This window comes from Sinocyclocheilus anshuiensis, unplaced genomic scaffold (assembly GCF_001515605.1).
Source record: "Sinocyclocheilus anshuiensis isolate Anshui unplaced genomic scaffold, SAMN03320099.WGS_v1.1 scaffold1826, whole genome shotgun sequence".
Lineage (NCBI taxonomy): Eukaryota > Metazoa > Chordata > Actinopteri > Cypriniformes > Cyprinidae > Sinocyclocheilus > Sinocyclocheilus anshuiensis.
The window spans coordinates 341,354-357,144 of record NW_015542582.1 but is presented as its reverse complement, the minus strand read 5'-3'; the positions used below and the strand labels follow the sequence as shown (position 1 = coordinate 357,144).

General features: G+C 37.9%; 1 protein-coding gene and 1 long non-coding RNA gene across 3 annotated transcripts in view; one reads left to right on the top strand and one right to left on the bottom strand.

Annotated features, from left to right (window-relative positions):
• Window positions 1–1,670: 1,670 nt before the first annotated feature.
• On the bottom strand, window positions 1,671–7,740 carry LOC107694424 (uncharacterized). The gene is made up of 3 exons (XR_001634869.1): window positions 7,638–7,740; window positions 2,224–2,544; window positions 1,671–1,822 (listed from the first exon to the last, which is right to left on the bottom strand). It is a non-coding gene; the product is annotated as an uncharacterized LOC107694424 (long non-coding RNA).
• Window positions 7,741–11,981: 4,241 nt separating this feature from the next.
• LOC107694422 (E3 ubiquitin-protein ligase Itchy-like) overlaps window positions 11,982–15,791 on the top strand; it is a 28,566-nt gene continuing 24,756 nt past the window's right edge. For both annotated transcript variants that reach the window (XM_016494112.1, XM_016494111.1), the window contains exon 1: window positions 11,982–12,111. The gene's annotated coding sequence lies outside the window, so the exon portion shown is untranslated. The remainder of the gene's footprint in view (window positions 12,112–15,791) is intronic.

Genomic DNA, 15,791 nt, shown 5'->3' with positions numbered 1-15,791 from the left:
CAGTGAACTATGGCTCTGTGTAGTAAATACTGCTCCATCTGAAAGCACGTGATGATACCACATTTAATAACATGTTTTTACTCCAACCTCACTTCATAACGTCAGTCGAGTGTTTGAAATAAATCCTTCTGTGAGATGATGGCCATCTGAAAGCCCGTGATGATAATTTTCTGCTGATTACAGAACCGGCATTACTATCAAAATGCGCATGACAATCGCATTCGATTAATCGTGCAGCCCTACCACATTCCTTGTAAACATTCAAAAACAAGCAAATAATTTAGTAAACATCCAAATGCACCGCACTATTTTAGTTACACTAGGCAATCATTCTGGTCATGGTTTGAGTTTTATAATAAACTTGGATTAACTTTCATCCACTTGCTACATACAGTGGGGCAAATAAGTATTTGATACACTGCCGATTTTTCAAGTTTTCCCACTTACAAAGAATGGAGAGATCTGTAATTTTCATCGTAGGTACACCCCAGGCCCGTCTGAAGTTTGCCAAAGACCATCTGGATGATCCAGAGGAGGCATGGGAGAAGGTCATGTGGTCAGATGAGACCAAAATAGAAGTTTTTGGTATAAACTCCACTCGCCGTGTTTGGAGGAAGAAGAAGTATGAGTACAATCCCAAGAACACCATCCCCACCGTGAAGCATGGGGGTGGAAACATCATGCTTTGGGGGTGCTTTTCTGCAAAGGGGACAGGACGACTGCACCGTATTGAGGGGAGGATGGATGGGGCCATGTATCGCGAGATTTTGGGCAACAACCTCCTTCCCTCAGTAAGAGCATTGAAGATGGGTCGTGGCTGGGTCTTCCAGCATGACAATGACCCCAAACACACAGCCAGGGCAACTAAGGAGTGGCTCCGTAAGAAGCATTTCAAGGTCCTGGAGTGGCCTAGCCAGTCTCCAGACCTGAACCCAATAGAAAATCTATGGAGGGAGCTGAAACTCCGTGTTGCCCAGCAACAGCCCCAAAACCTGAAAGATCTGGAGAACACCTGTATGGTGTGGGCCAAAATCTCTGCTGCAGTGTGTGCAAACCTGGTCAAGAACTACAGGAAATGTCTGACCTCTGTAACTGTAAACAAAGGTTTCTGTACCAAATATTAAGTTCTATTTTTCTATTGTATCAAATACTTATTTCATGCAATAAAATGGAAATTAATTATTTAAAAATCATACAATGTGATTTTCTGGATTTTTTTTTTTAGATTCTGTCTCTCACAGTTGAGGTGTACCTACGATGAAAATTACAGATCTCTCCATTCTTTGTAAGTGGGAAAACTTGAAAAATCGGCAGTGTATCAAATACTTATTTGCCCCACTGTACATACACATCTTACTTTATTTTCAACTTTTTACTCAGAGCTAAATATATTTAAATGTTGACAAACTGTTGTTAAACGTTTTAATTCCAATCAAATGATAGAACTGAACATAACTAGACAAAATTAACTCTGTCTATAGAAATTAAGACCTTTTACATTACTCTTAGTTGAGTTCTATTATTAGGAGTGAAATGCCCTTAATTTTCACATTTATGCATTAGGAGCAACTTTTAGCCTTCAGATTTTTGGCGAATATGGCCCCAGATCAATATAGAACATTAGACAACTCAATTCCGTCAACTTAAGAACAAATGTAAGAAATACTTGCCTTCTTGTATTTACAGAAGAAACAAACCCCCAAGACCACAAAGATGAATACAACTGGAGCAAATAATACATATAGCCTTTGGCGTTCAGAGGATTCTGGAGGTTTTGAGATGGAGGATTGTGTTGGCTCTATACTGGAGGACAATAGAGGTTCTGTAAGATACAACAGGAAGAGAAATATTTAGAGGATTATAAACCATAAATCAAATGACCCTTCACTAAGTACCACCTTAAAACATTACTGACCAGTCCTACTTGAGCAACTTTTACCATCTGCCAAATGAAAAGCTTTTACTCTTTTCTAATCAAAATCTAAAGGTGCAGTCACATTAGCAATATTTCAGCAAACAAGGTCCGTTGTCTATAATCAATAGTGTAGCGATGCTTGACCAACTGAATTGAACTGAACACAAGCAGTTTGCATGGGCAACTTTTTTTGAACTTGCAGATTCCTAATTTTCATGACTTTATGAACACAATCGTTACCATTTACATGATTTTTTTTTCATAATACTGATATAGATAAACAGATATTTTGTAATAAACATACTCACTGTTGACAACAAGTGTAGCATTTATCCCAGACACATTATTTCCAATGATTTTTACTTCATAGAGGCCTGAGTTATTGGAGCTGACACGTAGAAGAGTTAAGGTTCCTTCTTCAACTCGCAGTAAGACTCCCGGTGTTTCCACGGCATCACAGTCCCCACAATGAGCACAGCGACAGTACTGCGCAATCAGATATTTCTGACTTCCTCTTGTCAAAGTTATCTTCACTTGATCGGCTCTCTCCAGTCCAGCCGTTTTGAAGGATATGGTAACATTTTCTCCATCAGCTGCCTCCAAATTCAACTGAGCAACACACACAGCAACTGTTTGGGACACAAAGAAAATATTTATTATGCTTTAGAACAGTGTTTCCCAAGATTTTGTCCTCCAAAAACAACCCCATCAATAAAGGTAGACGCAATATATTTGGCGTTACAGTCTATAGTAGCAAATAGCTTCTGCTTCGACAGACTGTTGCTGCTCTACAAAGGTAATAGGTTTTAAATTTAAATCGAGTTAAATCCTTACGTTAAGTGCTATTAAACAGCCTTCAGAGCACACAGTCTGCATATTTCACACAGTTTGCAATCCCTTGCAAAGGATTTTGTTCCAGTTTTCTGTTTTGTTTCTAGTTGAATTAAAAAGTCCTTTAACTCCCCAGGCATGTTATTCAAGGACCAACCGACCATCTCATCATGCAATAAATGCACTGAATTAAAACGGTGAGTTAATTGTCCTCAAAGCTCATAAGACATGTAACCTCCTGCCACTTTTTATTTCCCTGCCTACCTAAATAAGCTATTAATTAGAAATAATATGCATGCATTGATGGATGAATTTCATAATTAAAGAAATTCCTTACTGCTGCATCAAAGGTAGCCTGTTAATGGCATAAGAATGCATGAATCATCAAATAACTTCTGATTAAAAAAAATAAAGTTGCAGTCAGGTTGTGAGTTCAATAACTGAGTTTTTAAACGCATGCAGCTGTGGCACGAATAATGGTACTATTCTGGTGTGAATTCCGACTCCCTGCCAGAATCCGACTGCCTCTCATGTGCATGCGCACAACCTCAGTTCCCTAGACATGGTGATCTTTTAGTTTACTGTTAATTTTTGTTATTATGATTGTTCATTGTAAGAGACACAACTATAGTTCCTTTCCCTGATCTTGTATGTATTTATAAGTACTGGAAGAAAAAAATAAAATTACTGTTCTTCGACGATTGTTTCCGCACAACAAATGCCCAGTAAAGCACATTCCAATTATCAATTTATTAATCACATATCGATTCGGCCATAAGAGCGTTAGGAAAAGAAAACAGTTTGCACACATTTGATTTACTTATAGCTACTGTTTGCCAGAATCAGTTCTTAGCTTCCTCAGTGCTAATCATGAAACATGACTGACTCGTAATTATTAATACATATCACTACTGCATTATTCTGTAATATATTATGTAATGTCATGTACTTTATAATTTTACCAATACACACACACACCTGTGAATCATCAAAGCTTTTCTCTGTGTGTATATATAGCCCTGCTTTGTCAGTCTTACACCACTCTGTGTATGTCTGCGACCGTCTTCATCTGTGATTCCTGTCTAGATTAAGTGTTTGTTAGTACTCTTTAATATATGGTTGTTTTGCCTTGCTTGTTTTGTACTTTTTGGTTCTTATGCTACTGTGTTACTTTTCATTAAACTCCTACTTTTGGCTTCAGTAATCTCCAGTCAGTCACTGTGTTCCCTCCACACCCTTATATATAGCCTAAATGTATATATCTACACAGTATAAGCATGCATGTCTGTGTGTGAATTAATAAAAAAATAACATGAATGTGAATTGAATAAAATGAAAATGAATAATTATTCCTTCATCAGTAAACAAAATACATCCATACAATGTAACTGCCAAAAATATAACCTGTTTATTAAAGGGGTCATATGATGCGATTTCAATTTTTCCTTTCTCTTTGGAGTGTAACAAGCTCTTGGTGCATAAAGAAGATCTGTAAAGTTGCAAAGACTAAAGTCTCAAATCCAAAGAGATATTCTTTATAAAAGTTAAGAGTCAGCCACGCCTACCTAAAACGGCTCGTTCTAACACGCCCCCACATGTCTACGTCACGATGTGGGAAGATTTGCATAACGCCGCCCAAATGTTCACGCAAAGAAAGAAGGTGTAACTTTTATTCTCGCTATAGTATTGTTGCCGCCGCCATGTCGTGAAGGTCGCATAAACACATTTCATTACACCAAATAATGTTCTTTTTAGCAGCATCATATGACCACTTTAAATCTCCTGGCCAGGGAAGAAAAGTTTACTTTTATGGAGATAACGTCTATGAGCACATGCATCAGATCTCTTCTCTCAACTGCATGTCTGTTTCTTAAGAACAACTCCAAATGGTACCAAGTACTGAGTGTTAAAGTAGAAAAAGCACAGTGAACAGGTTATGTATGAACACCTTTGTCTCTTTTTTACGAATTAACAACATAAATTATAAACATATACATACATGCAGTGACACACACAACATACACAAAATTAAACGGGGTAAATTAAAGATTGCCCTGTCTAGAAAAATGACAGATTCTTGGAATCTGCCACAACAACACCGGTGAAAAGAGCTCTGTCTGAGTCTGACCACAGACACACTCAGGGCTGGATTGGGGTTTAAACTCGGTCCTGGACAAATCCAGCCCATCTGGGCCACGAGTTCCCCCATGAATGTTTTGCTGGGTTATAGGGCCTTTAATTGGAATAAATAATAACAGACATTACTGAATTCACGGCTACTGCAACAAACTTAATAATGCATTTTTGTCACATAGAAATGCACTTAACAGTAAAGCATTGATTTTGAGCTAGAATTCAGGAAATTTATTGCTAATAAATCATGTCGTTCCAAACCTGTATAACTTCGTTTCTTCTGTAGAACACAATTTGTATAACTTTTTTGGTTACCCTTGCTTTCTACTGCATGGACAAAAATTTATTGAATTTCCCAAATGATCTTCTTTTATGTTCCACAGAAGAAAGAAATTCATAAAGGTTTGGAATGACACGGTGTTGAGTAAATGACTATTTTCATTTCTTGAAAAAAAAAAAACAAGCCCAAATTCTCGTATAGTAAACGGACAGTCCAGTTTTACACTTGAATACAAGACAAGCATCTTTCCATTAACCACAAACTCCCTACTCACCCGAAATTACCGCGGAGAAGACCGTGGAAAATAATTTCATCTTTAACACGGTTCCGGAAAAACTCCTAAATTAGCTTCAAAATATGTAACGCAGCGCTTGTATGTAAAAAGCTCTTATCCGTGTTCCGCTACTTATATTATGGACTTGATTTGTCAACTTCAACACGGTTGTGTCTAGAAGGCTAACTAAACCGGAGGCTAACACTCACTGCCGAAAAATTAGGCTTTTATTGATGTTCGCATGCGCCCCCGCATGCGCCTCCGCCCCCAAAACCAGTTCTGTACAACTCCTAAATTAGCTTCAAAATATGTAACGCAGCGCTTGTATGTAAAAAGCTCTTATCCGTGTTCCGCTACTTATATTATGGACTTGATTTGTCAACTTCAACACGGTTGTGTCTAGAAGGCTAACTAAACCGGAGGCTAACACTCACTGCCGAAAAATTACGCTTTTATTGATGTGCGCATGCGCAGCAGCGCCGTATGTATCCCGTATGTAGCCTTCACCCTTCAACACCGGCAACAGCCGTTCAGGTGCATATACCGCCACCTACTGTAACGGGTTCAGACGCGGACTGCTTCTTCTTCTTCTTTTATTTATTGACGGTTGGCAAACCAGCTTTTAGGTGCATTACCACCAACAACTGAACTGGAGTGTGGAACAGCAATGCGGAAGGACTAATCTTACTAACTTTAAAAAATAAAGAAAGAACTAAAAATAATAAAAATCATATTTTTCATTTAATTACTTCATTATATTCTCAAATATAATGTTGTTGCTTTTACATATTGTAACACCTCATCTTTCATACCATGTCTTGGATTCCTTTTTCCTGCAATTTTATGAGCAACACTCGTCTTTCATTTTCATGCTCTGTACAATGACATGCTCAACATTACAATGACTGCATAACCCATTGTGATGCTTTTTTATTTTATATAAATTACCATTAAGTCCAGTATGTATGACCTATATGTAATCTTGTTATAATTGATTCTTCGTTTCTTCTTAATATGGTTGTGACTCCTCTTACTATTCCCACATTTTCTTGAATTCTATATAAATGTCTTCCTCCTCGATCCCACATTTGCTGCCATAGATTATTTGTAGCTTTTCTAATAATTGCCTTGAAAAATGAGTTTTTTTGCTAAAAATCTAATTTGCAGGAATCCAAAGAAAATGAATGTTAATTCCTTGGTTATGCAGTATGCACACTAATTGCCATAATTCATACATTATATCCTGTCTACAGTTAGAATGTACATATTTCAGGCTTTTTAGAGCTGCTAGAGTCACAGCATATGACTACCGGGTCTAGCCTCACTTCTCCACCCGCTGTAGAGCCCAGACGCGGACTCCGCCCCCAAAACCAGTTCTGTACAAATCCCGCCCAGCAGCGAATCTCATTGGTTGGTGTGGGCTGGGCATTCATGACCAATCAAATCTTTAGAATCACCTGCAGGGGCGGAGTTTTCGCTGTCAGAAGTAATTTAATCCGCCACCTACCATATTTAGTAACCTAACTCTTACAGCCATGATGATTGTCCCAAATGATAAAGCTATGTTTAATTGCGCTCCTCCATAGTTTACTTTACCAGATCCTCAAACAGTCCGAATCTAAGCATTGCATCTTATTATGTTATTATTGCATCTGTTTCATGTAAAACGGTAAAGAGTGCTTAGTACAGCTGTGGATCCGCAAAATATCCTCACAAATAAACGTTTTGTAACTATACCACGCTTACTATCACATACAAACAGAACGCTATCCACCCCTGTATTCACAGCTCGAGGGTAAGAGGGCGGAGCCTGTTCTGATGAAGACGGGGAAATGCCCAGCGTTCGTTGCGGACTTTAATGCGAATTTCCCTTTTTTGTGCGTTTTGTATTAGAGTATTATTGCCTGTTAGTTAGAAATATGCGAAACGACTTGTATCAGACAGTCATGTTTGTGATATTCCTGGGGCCAGTTTCATAACTAACCAAACAGATACTCAGAAATATTATTTACTTGATTTAGACTGTCGATGTGAGCTTGTATAACATATTGTATATTGTTTCTTAAACGTGGGATTGGCAATGTACAGTATTTATCGACGTCATGTTTTACAATTAATCTAGCTCGTATTTCTAATATCGATGTAAATATGTATTGCGTATAGTACAGATTCAGTACTCTCAGATGGTAAAATTCTTTACTTACTGCGATAGCGAAGGTTGCCATCATGGAGTAAATGACTGTGGAACAGGCAGCATCATGGCTGCAGTGCGAACACCGAACAGGCGGGTTGTTCCACTTGAAGCTGCACAAGACATGGTGTTTGACATCAAAGTACCGCGAGAGCTCCAGAGAGCAGACGGCTCCGTATGCTTTCGAATCGCTCTCGCGATACTTTCGATCGGTCTGCGCTGCGCAGCCCAAGTAGATATAATTGCAGACCGGAGATCCCCAAAATGGGGCGTGAACTCCAAAAATGGGGCGGGGTCTCCTCGCGCAAAGACTTTCACCAATGGCTCTGGCTCCAGCCAATTGTTATTGACTTACATTTCAAAATAAAACTTTATAAATTAAACATTGTTTCTAGTTCATCTAAAATAAAATATGCTATATAAATAAAGATTCTCCGTGAGAGCAGAGCCCAAAGCTCGTGGCAGTTATACCCTTCTCTCTTCTGCCACCCCTACATGAAATTAATTTTACATATTTTTTCTATTTTATATAAATGTATATATTTAAATTATTCAGGCAAATAAGTAAAAAAATACAGTGAATCCCCCCCCCAAAACCGCACAACTCTACAGTAAAAACATTAATAAAAGGAGTGATGTTACATTTGTTTGAAACATACATTATAAAATCACATTTTACTGTATGGTTATGTAAGCTAGTTGGACAGAAAAGGGAATGTTGTTGCCCTATAGGGCAATTACATAGCATAACATATAACATAAGTAATATATTATCCTATTTTAAAGAGATGAGGGATAGCTGCATAGATAACATTTATCTTTTGCACATTTCCCCTCTTCTTTTTTTCCTAAGTTGGGCTCCTGATGCTTACCCTCCCACTCTCCCTAAGTCAACTTAGTGAAAGTGACACCAGTCAAAGTGAAATAAAGTGAATAATGTGAAAATGAAATGGATAACATTTATCTTTTGCACATTTCCCCTCTTCTTTTTTTCCTAAATTGGGCTCCTGATGCTTACCCTCCCACTCTCCCTAAGTCACCTTAGTGAAAGTGACACCAGTCAAAGTGAAATAAAGTGAATAATGTGAAAATGAAATGAAAAGTGTTGATTGCGGCATTACATTTTTTCTGCTCATGCTGCATCATATTTATTTTCCAAAACTTGTATGGGCTAAACTGTGGATCATTTAGGCTGTCATTGCTTTGGCAAAAAATATATTCAGTGACTACATTTATCAAATTACGTGAATTCTTTTCTCACTCAAACACAAAGCCAAAACTCAATGAACCTACAGGCTTTTTTGCACAGGTGCTCTTTTAAAAACTGTTAAACTTGAAGTTAATAAGCAATTTGCTACATATCTGCAGTAGCTATAACAATATTGAGATAGCTTATATTCCAAGTCTAAAAGTGTTTTTAAATCATTGTTTTATGAGTGACAAAGTGAGGTTTTTTGGGGGTGAAGTCCTTTACTAGTGTTATGAAGAATGGTTGTCTCTCTGACTCTGGTTTCATTGAGGTTTTCAGGCAGGGCCCAGGTCTCTCAACACACAGAAAGACACTCGTTGTTCGCCACCTAGTGGTGTAATGATAGAATAGAACCTACAGAAAGAGTTGCTGAATCTTTGTAGTGAATGGATTCATCATCTTGGAATAACTGGGGAAATCAACATCCCCGCCATATCTTCTTCTGGTGCTTGGCTTATAAATTCAGCATAGAGAGGAGTAGTGGGTGTTTTGGAAGATTATACAAGTGGGCAATAATAAAATGGAAATGTTACATGATTTGTCTACAATTTATGGGCAATAAGTATCAAATGAGGTTTGAGTATTAGAGCTAAATCTAAAATCCTGATCAGTTCCAGGAGTTTGGATTAACCTGCACTGATGTTCCCTCATCAGCAGATGATAGCTTGGAATACACTAATCAAAATTAATGAAAACTTGGAAGTCGTTCAAAAATATTAGAAGTAGCTGCTCTAAAATATTAGTTCTAAACATATTTGGAAACGTGAAAATCAATTTGTTAAAAGTGTGTGATTATTTCAAACAGGTTTAAAAAGAATGACTTGAGAAGAACCTAAGTGAACAAACATTTTGCTGAGATCTCGTGGAATGTTGCGGAAACCTTTCCAGTGTAAGTTAAATATTAATAATAATGAAATATTACTGATAGTAAAACATAAAGTGTTGCACTTTTATTGGTGCAAAGATTAGTATATTCTGCACAACATTTGCAACTACTCTTTACAACTTCATTAGAAGCACCACAATTACTAAATTGTGTTTTAGAGGCAATTGTATTGAAAATCAAAATAAAGCTCTGTAAACACTTTCATTTTTACATCACTAAGTGTGTCCCATCGGGTAATGAAACTTTCTACTCACACTTGTGGCCTTCCTGCTCACTTGAACACTTGGGCCAAATACAGGAAATTAATCATGTAAGCAGACAAGTGGTTAAGTGCAAAGACCACAAGTGTGAGTATTTGGATAAGCCCTATTTTGCTGTAAACTGGTGTAACTGATTTCATGGTCACTTCCTGGTGAGTTACATGTTCTCTGTCTGAACTTTTGTTAATCCAGTTTCCTGTTTCTTTTGTAGTCTTTTTGTAGTTCTTTTGGCTCCCTTCATCACTGCCTGATTGTGTCCAGGCGTTCCAGGAACTCACACAGTGACCCTCGAGGACCATTATGTAGTGATTGGAGATGTTTGTTTAGTCCAAATCAATGAGTGTAAAGTCCAGGAAATCAGTGAGATATGGGAATGTCCAGAATGTCTCTGGTGTGGTCCTCAAGGGAATGATTGCTTTGACGGAGGCAAATTGACCTTGATGTTGGATCCGTTCATCCATTCACAAAAGTCTCCTACATGACCTCTGTGCAGTGTCTGTTTTTCTACAAAGACATCTACTGACAAAGAAAATGTACACTCTAAAAAATGCTGGGTTAAATACAACCCAGTGCTGGGTGAAATAGGGACAAACCCAGCAATTCGGCTGTTTTGACCCAGCAGTTGGGTTACTACCCAGAAGGTTGGGTTAAACATTTAACCCAACCGCTGGGTCAAAACAGCCCAATTGCTGGGTTTGTCCCTGTTTTACCCAGCACTGGGTTGTATTTAACCCAGCATTGTTTGGGGTGTAGTATGAGTAATGGTATGTCTCTCTTCTTCAGATTGTCTGGATCACTGTGGCGTCACTGAGGCTCTGGTTCATCTGGTTCTGTCTGGTCTGCTGGAAATCTAAAAAATGCTGGGTTAAATACAACCCAGTGCTGGGTAAAATATGGACAAACCCAGCGATCGTGTTGTTTTCAACCAACAGTTGGGTTAAATGTTTAACCCAACCTTCCGGGTAGTAACCCAAATGCTGGGTCAAAACAGCCCAATCGCTGGGCTTGTCCATCTTTTACCCAGCGCTGGGTTGTATTTAACCCAGCATTTTTTTAAAGTTGCACTGTTGTATTTCTGGTTGAGCATCTGAGGTTCAGCTCATCTCAGAGGAGAGCTGCTGCTTCTGTGTGATGATGATAGGCTACTTTCATGAGATTTTGCAGGTTGTGAACTTTGGCATTGAAGCAGACGGTAAAGTGTTACCAAGAGGTGTGAAGCACCTGTTGGTTGCAGTAGCCTATTCCTTATTTATTGCTGTGGACTAGAGTAAATATACTAGAGTAAATGTGACCAGTATGCTTCGCAAGTATATAAAATGCACTCAAACATTTATGTACATAGCATAAGTATATTTTTGTATTTGTGAGTATATGCAATAATGTCTATAAATGTGTTATTTTTTCTTATGTTTGACTGTTAGACTGTTTTGACTGTTAAGTTTTCGCTAAAACTTTAATACGCGTCTCAAGTCAGTGGGTGTTTTGGGATGGAAACATTGTAGAATTAGCAGGAAGAATTGTAATTAGCATGAACATATTGTTGTCATGTTAAAACTCTTCAAAATGTGCTTTTAATGCACCGTGGCCGGCCGGGTGTAATAATTGTCGCGTAGACGCCTTGATCACGTGGTTTTCTCAGTGCTGGTCAGGATGGTCCAATCACAGTGGATTATGATTACTTAATGAGCCATTAAAAAATATATTATTTATAAATTTCCGTATCGGATTTTTATAGCTATGCCGGAAACGAATCTTTAAAATTAATATGTTAGAAAGATAATACATTTTCCTTCCTTCTGTAATAAGCAAAAAAAACCGTCTGAGATTTGAATGCGGGTCAATCAAGGAAAGGCTCTCTGGGCCATAAAGCGCCCTCTGGTGGAAATACACAGAATGTCTCAAGCCCAACGGACTTTGGCTCGAGTGAAGCGCTGATTTCAGAATAGCGTCTTTGATGACGCGTTGTCGTGAAGATGGCGGAAGTTCGTTCCTGATCAAAACTGGAGTCGCTCGGTACGGATTGTCTAATAAACTATCTGAAGACGGATCGGTTCAGCTTCACGTCTCACATCTGACCCGCCGATATATTCGGGTAAGAGCTGAACAGCTGATCGAGACTGTGTGCTGTAGTTTACAGTCTGTATACGCGCTTGTGTATGTGCATTGCGTTATAGTGACACCGAGTCGTGTTGACAGCTCGACCAATCACTTTGACTATTTGTATCTCGTATAAATAGCTCTGTTTCGACAATAAGAGTCAGAGGGAATCAATAACATGTGCCTGAAGATGTTTCTGTGTGTTTATTGTTTACTGATTGTGATCGGGTCATGTATGAACACATGTGGCATGTTAATACTGTCATGTCAGATGTTCAGCTTGAGTTTGTTGTTGGTTTTGGGTTTGGTTTTGGTTTCAGCTGATTTGATGATTAAAATATTTCCTAGCTAAACAGGTTTGCCCTGAAGCAGCTCAAATGATCTCCATCAACATTTACCAAAAATACCGCGGTAAAAAATTGTTTCTGCACCCCAAAAAATAGTTACTGGAGTTTTGTTACTTGTTATTAGCCACCGCTATCAGAATGCTAATACTATGGTGTATTGATATATATCATGGTATTTAAGTGGCCATGGTAGTTCCAAGAATACCATGGTATTGTACTACTATGGTACATATAATGCACTTATGTAAGTTAAGTGAGAAAAAAGTACCATAGTAATTAATTATCATGGTAATATTGTGGTATTACTTAAATTACCTTGGGATTTCATGCGAATATCATGGTGTTTTAATAAAATGCCCAGTCATTACCAAACATTTATTCAACTTATACTTCACTATACCATGGTATCACTAAAGGCCTGAAAGCTGCTTACAATGTTTAAAGGAGAGAGGCAGGTTTATTATGAGTTTACAGTACTAGCAATGACTGTCGTAACTGGTATTTTGGAGGAAACTATTACTATGGTAATGTTGTTTATCTGTTTTATGTTGACCCGTTCTGGAACTGTTTTGTGTTGAAAGTCATATTAAGTGTTAAAAACTGTCTGGAGTTCAGAGTTTGTCAGTTTTATGGCTGTTACTGTGTTTAACATAGTGTTTAGATCTGCTGGGGTTTTTTGTTACCATATGATTCATCAATCACATCAAAAAAACGCATGTTAACAGGAAGAAACGTCAGTTAAAGATAGATAGTTGGTAACAGTTTTAGGGGTAACGCTTTACAAGTAATGTGAGTTAAGTAATCAGATTACTTTTTTCAAGTAACTAGTAAAGTAACACATTACTTTTAAATTTGCAATCAAATAGCTTTTTCAATTATGTAACGCAAATGACTTTGTTTTCCTATTTATTCACTGAAACCTCTTCTGTCCCCGTGTTGAGAGAAATTGGGAGTGAGGTACAGAGGCACTTCCTTCACTTATTTCACTCTTGGTGTGAAAGGGCCTTTGCGGTTGCCAAAACTATAACTTTTTTTTTTGTGTTATTAAAAAACAAATAAGCAAGTCCAGCCCTGGTGACAAAAAGTAATGCAAAAGTAACATAATGCATTACTTTCCGTAAAAGTTGACTAAGTAATGCAGTTATTTACTGTTTATGGAGTAACACAATATTGTAATGCATGACTTTTAAAAGTAACTTTCCCCAACACTGGTTTGTAGCTACTAACAAAATGTATCTACAAGTAGGGCTGCACGATTAATCGAATGCGATTGTCATGCGCATTGGAGTTTCAGCGCGAGAGCGCCCTCTGGCCTTTGGATGGAGATTTACTGCTGATCACAGAACCGTGCTTCACTGAAAGATACGCATGACAATCGCAGCTTCTGTCGAATCGCGATCTCGATTCCTTTTCGATTTATCGTGCAGCCCTATCTACAAGTACCATGGTATCTCTTTTGAACATGGTAATAACGCTTCATTGCAAAACTTGAGTATTGATTTGATCATACAGTAATGATTTGATTAGGGCAGCGACAACTCATCATGAATAATGAAAGTAATCGACCACGATTATCAATTAATCAGATCACCTCACTTTAGTAAATAACACATTTTTATGGACAAAACACACATTAGATATACTGGAAGACACTGTATGTATTGAAATAAAATTTTGCAAGCTTACCCGATTAATCAAGTAAATAATTTACATATTAAACGATTACCAAAATAAATGTCAGTTGCAAATGTAGATTTGGTTATATAATTAAGTCACAATTAAATATTCCAGACAGCCATGTGGTAAATAAAAGTACCATGATATTACCATTTCATACCATCACTGTACCACAGTACAGTGAATAATGAAAGCAATCGACAACAATTGACCTATCGGTAAGCCCCTCCCCTCGAACGCAGACTAGCCAATGGCAGTCGAGTATCAGTTGCACGGGGAGCGGAACTCGGACATCTTTAGGTTTCAGCGCCATAGAGATACATTGGAAATCCGAAGCGCTCATCGCTTTGATGGTGTTTATGCAACAAAAATGGCAAAACGATGTGCCTGGGGTTCTTGTAACACTGATTCCAGGTATCCTGAGAGGATAGGCAATAGAATTTATTTTATTACATTTCCTAAACCCACATAAAACAGAGCAAAATGTCCCTAAGCATTCAACCCCAGTCCCAATGAAGACAAAAACTTTCATTTTCTGGTTGTCATACAATCATTAAGTTACAATTTTCATCTGCTCAAGCAGAACATTAATGTCATCTTGGGGTTCAGCAAAATATCTCTGGCTAAAACTAGCTAACGTTAAAGTTAGTGAGTCCATGCTATTACAAACCTAAATAGTGAACTGTTCTCACGTCATGGACAATGTAGGTCAAAAACACATAAACGAAGGTCTACATTTCAGTGCGTCTTCATATTAAACTGGTTAAATATACATGAATTTAATCGTACCCTGCGATACATGAACAGTGTTTATCTGGGATTTTTGTCATCTGCGATCGTGATGGCCGTAAGATGAGACTTCTCCTGTTTGCATTGTGATCTGTAAACCCTCGCTTCGAGTTACCCACCATATTTATTTTAAAATATAGAGTGAGCAACTCCACTTGTTTGTCCAAGGGAGCAACAGTAACTAAGGGGCTTACCGATAGGTCAATTATCGATTAATCAGATCACATCACTTTACAGAAGTGAATAACATATTTCTATGGACAAACGCACATTAAGTATAACAGAAGACTGAGACAATATACAGTGGTGTGAAATCAGGAAGGGGGCCAACACTTTTTCACACCACTGTACATAGAAATAAAATTTGGCAAGCTTGCCCAATTAATCAAGTAAATAATCGACAGATTAATCGATTACCAAAATAATTGTTTGTAGATAGATTTATAGATTTGGTTAATAGATTATAGATTTGGTTATAAAATGTTGTCACAAACAAATATTCCAGACAGCGATGTGGTAAATAAAAGTACCATGATATTACTGTACCACTTTATCACTGTACCATAGTACAGCCGCAGTAAAGAGTAGGCCTGGGCGATAAAATGGTATTGATATTTATCGACGGTACACCTTCTTCGTTATCAATAAAAAAATTGTACGATATAGGCACGTACTCTGAGTGACGCAGACAGCACACACAAACACGAACACATGCTGAAATGAGTGCTGTGCCTGCCTGTTATGAGGAGATTGTGAATAAAGAATGAATATTAGTCGAATTTAAAATAAACATTTGCATTTTAATGTTAGGTGTGCGTCAGGGAGCGTCATCAGTGGCGCGCGAGATGCGGTGATGATGTAA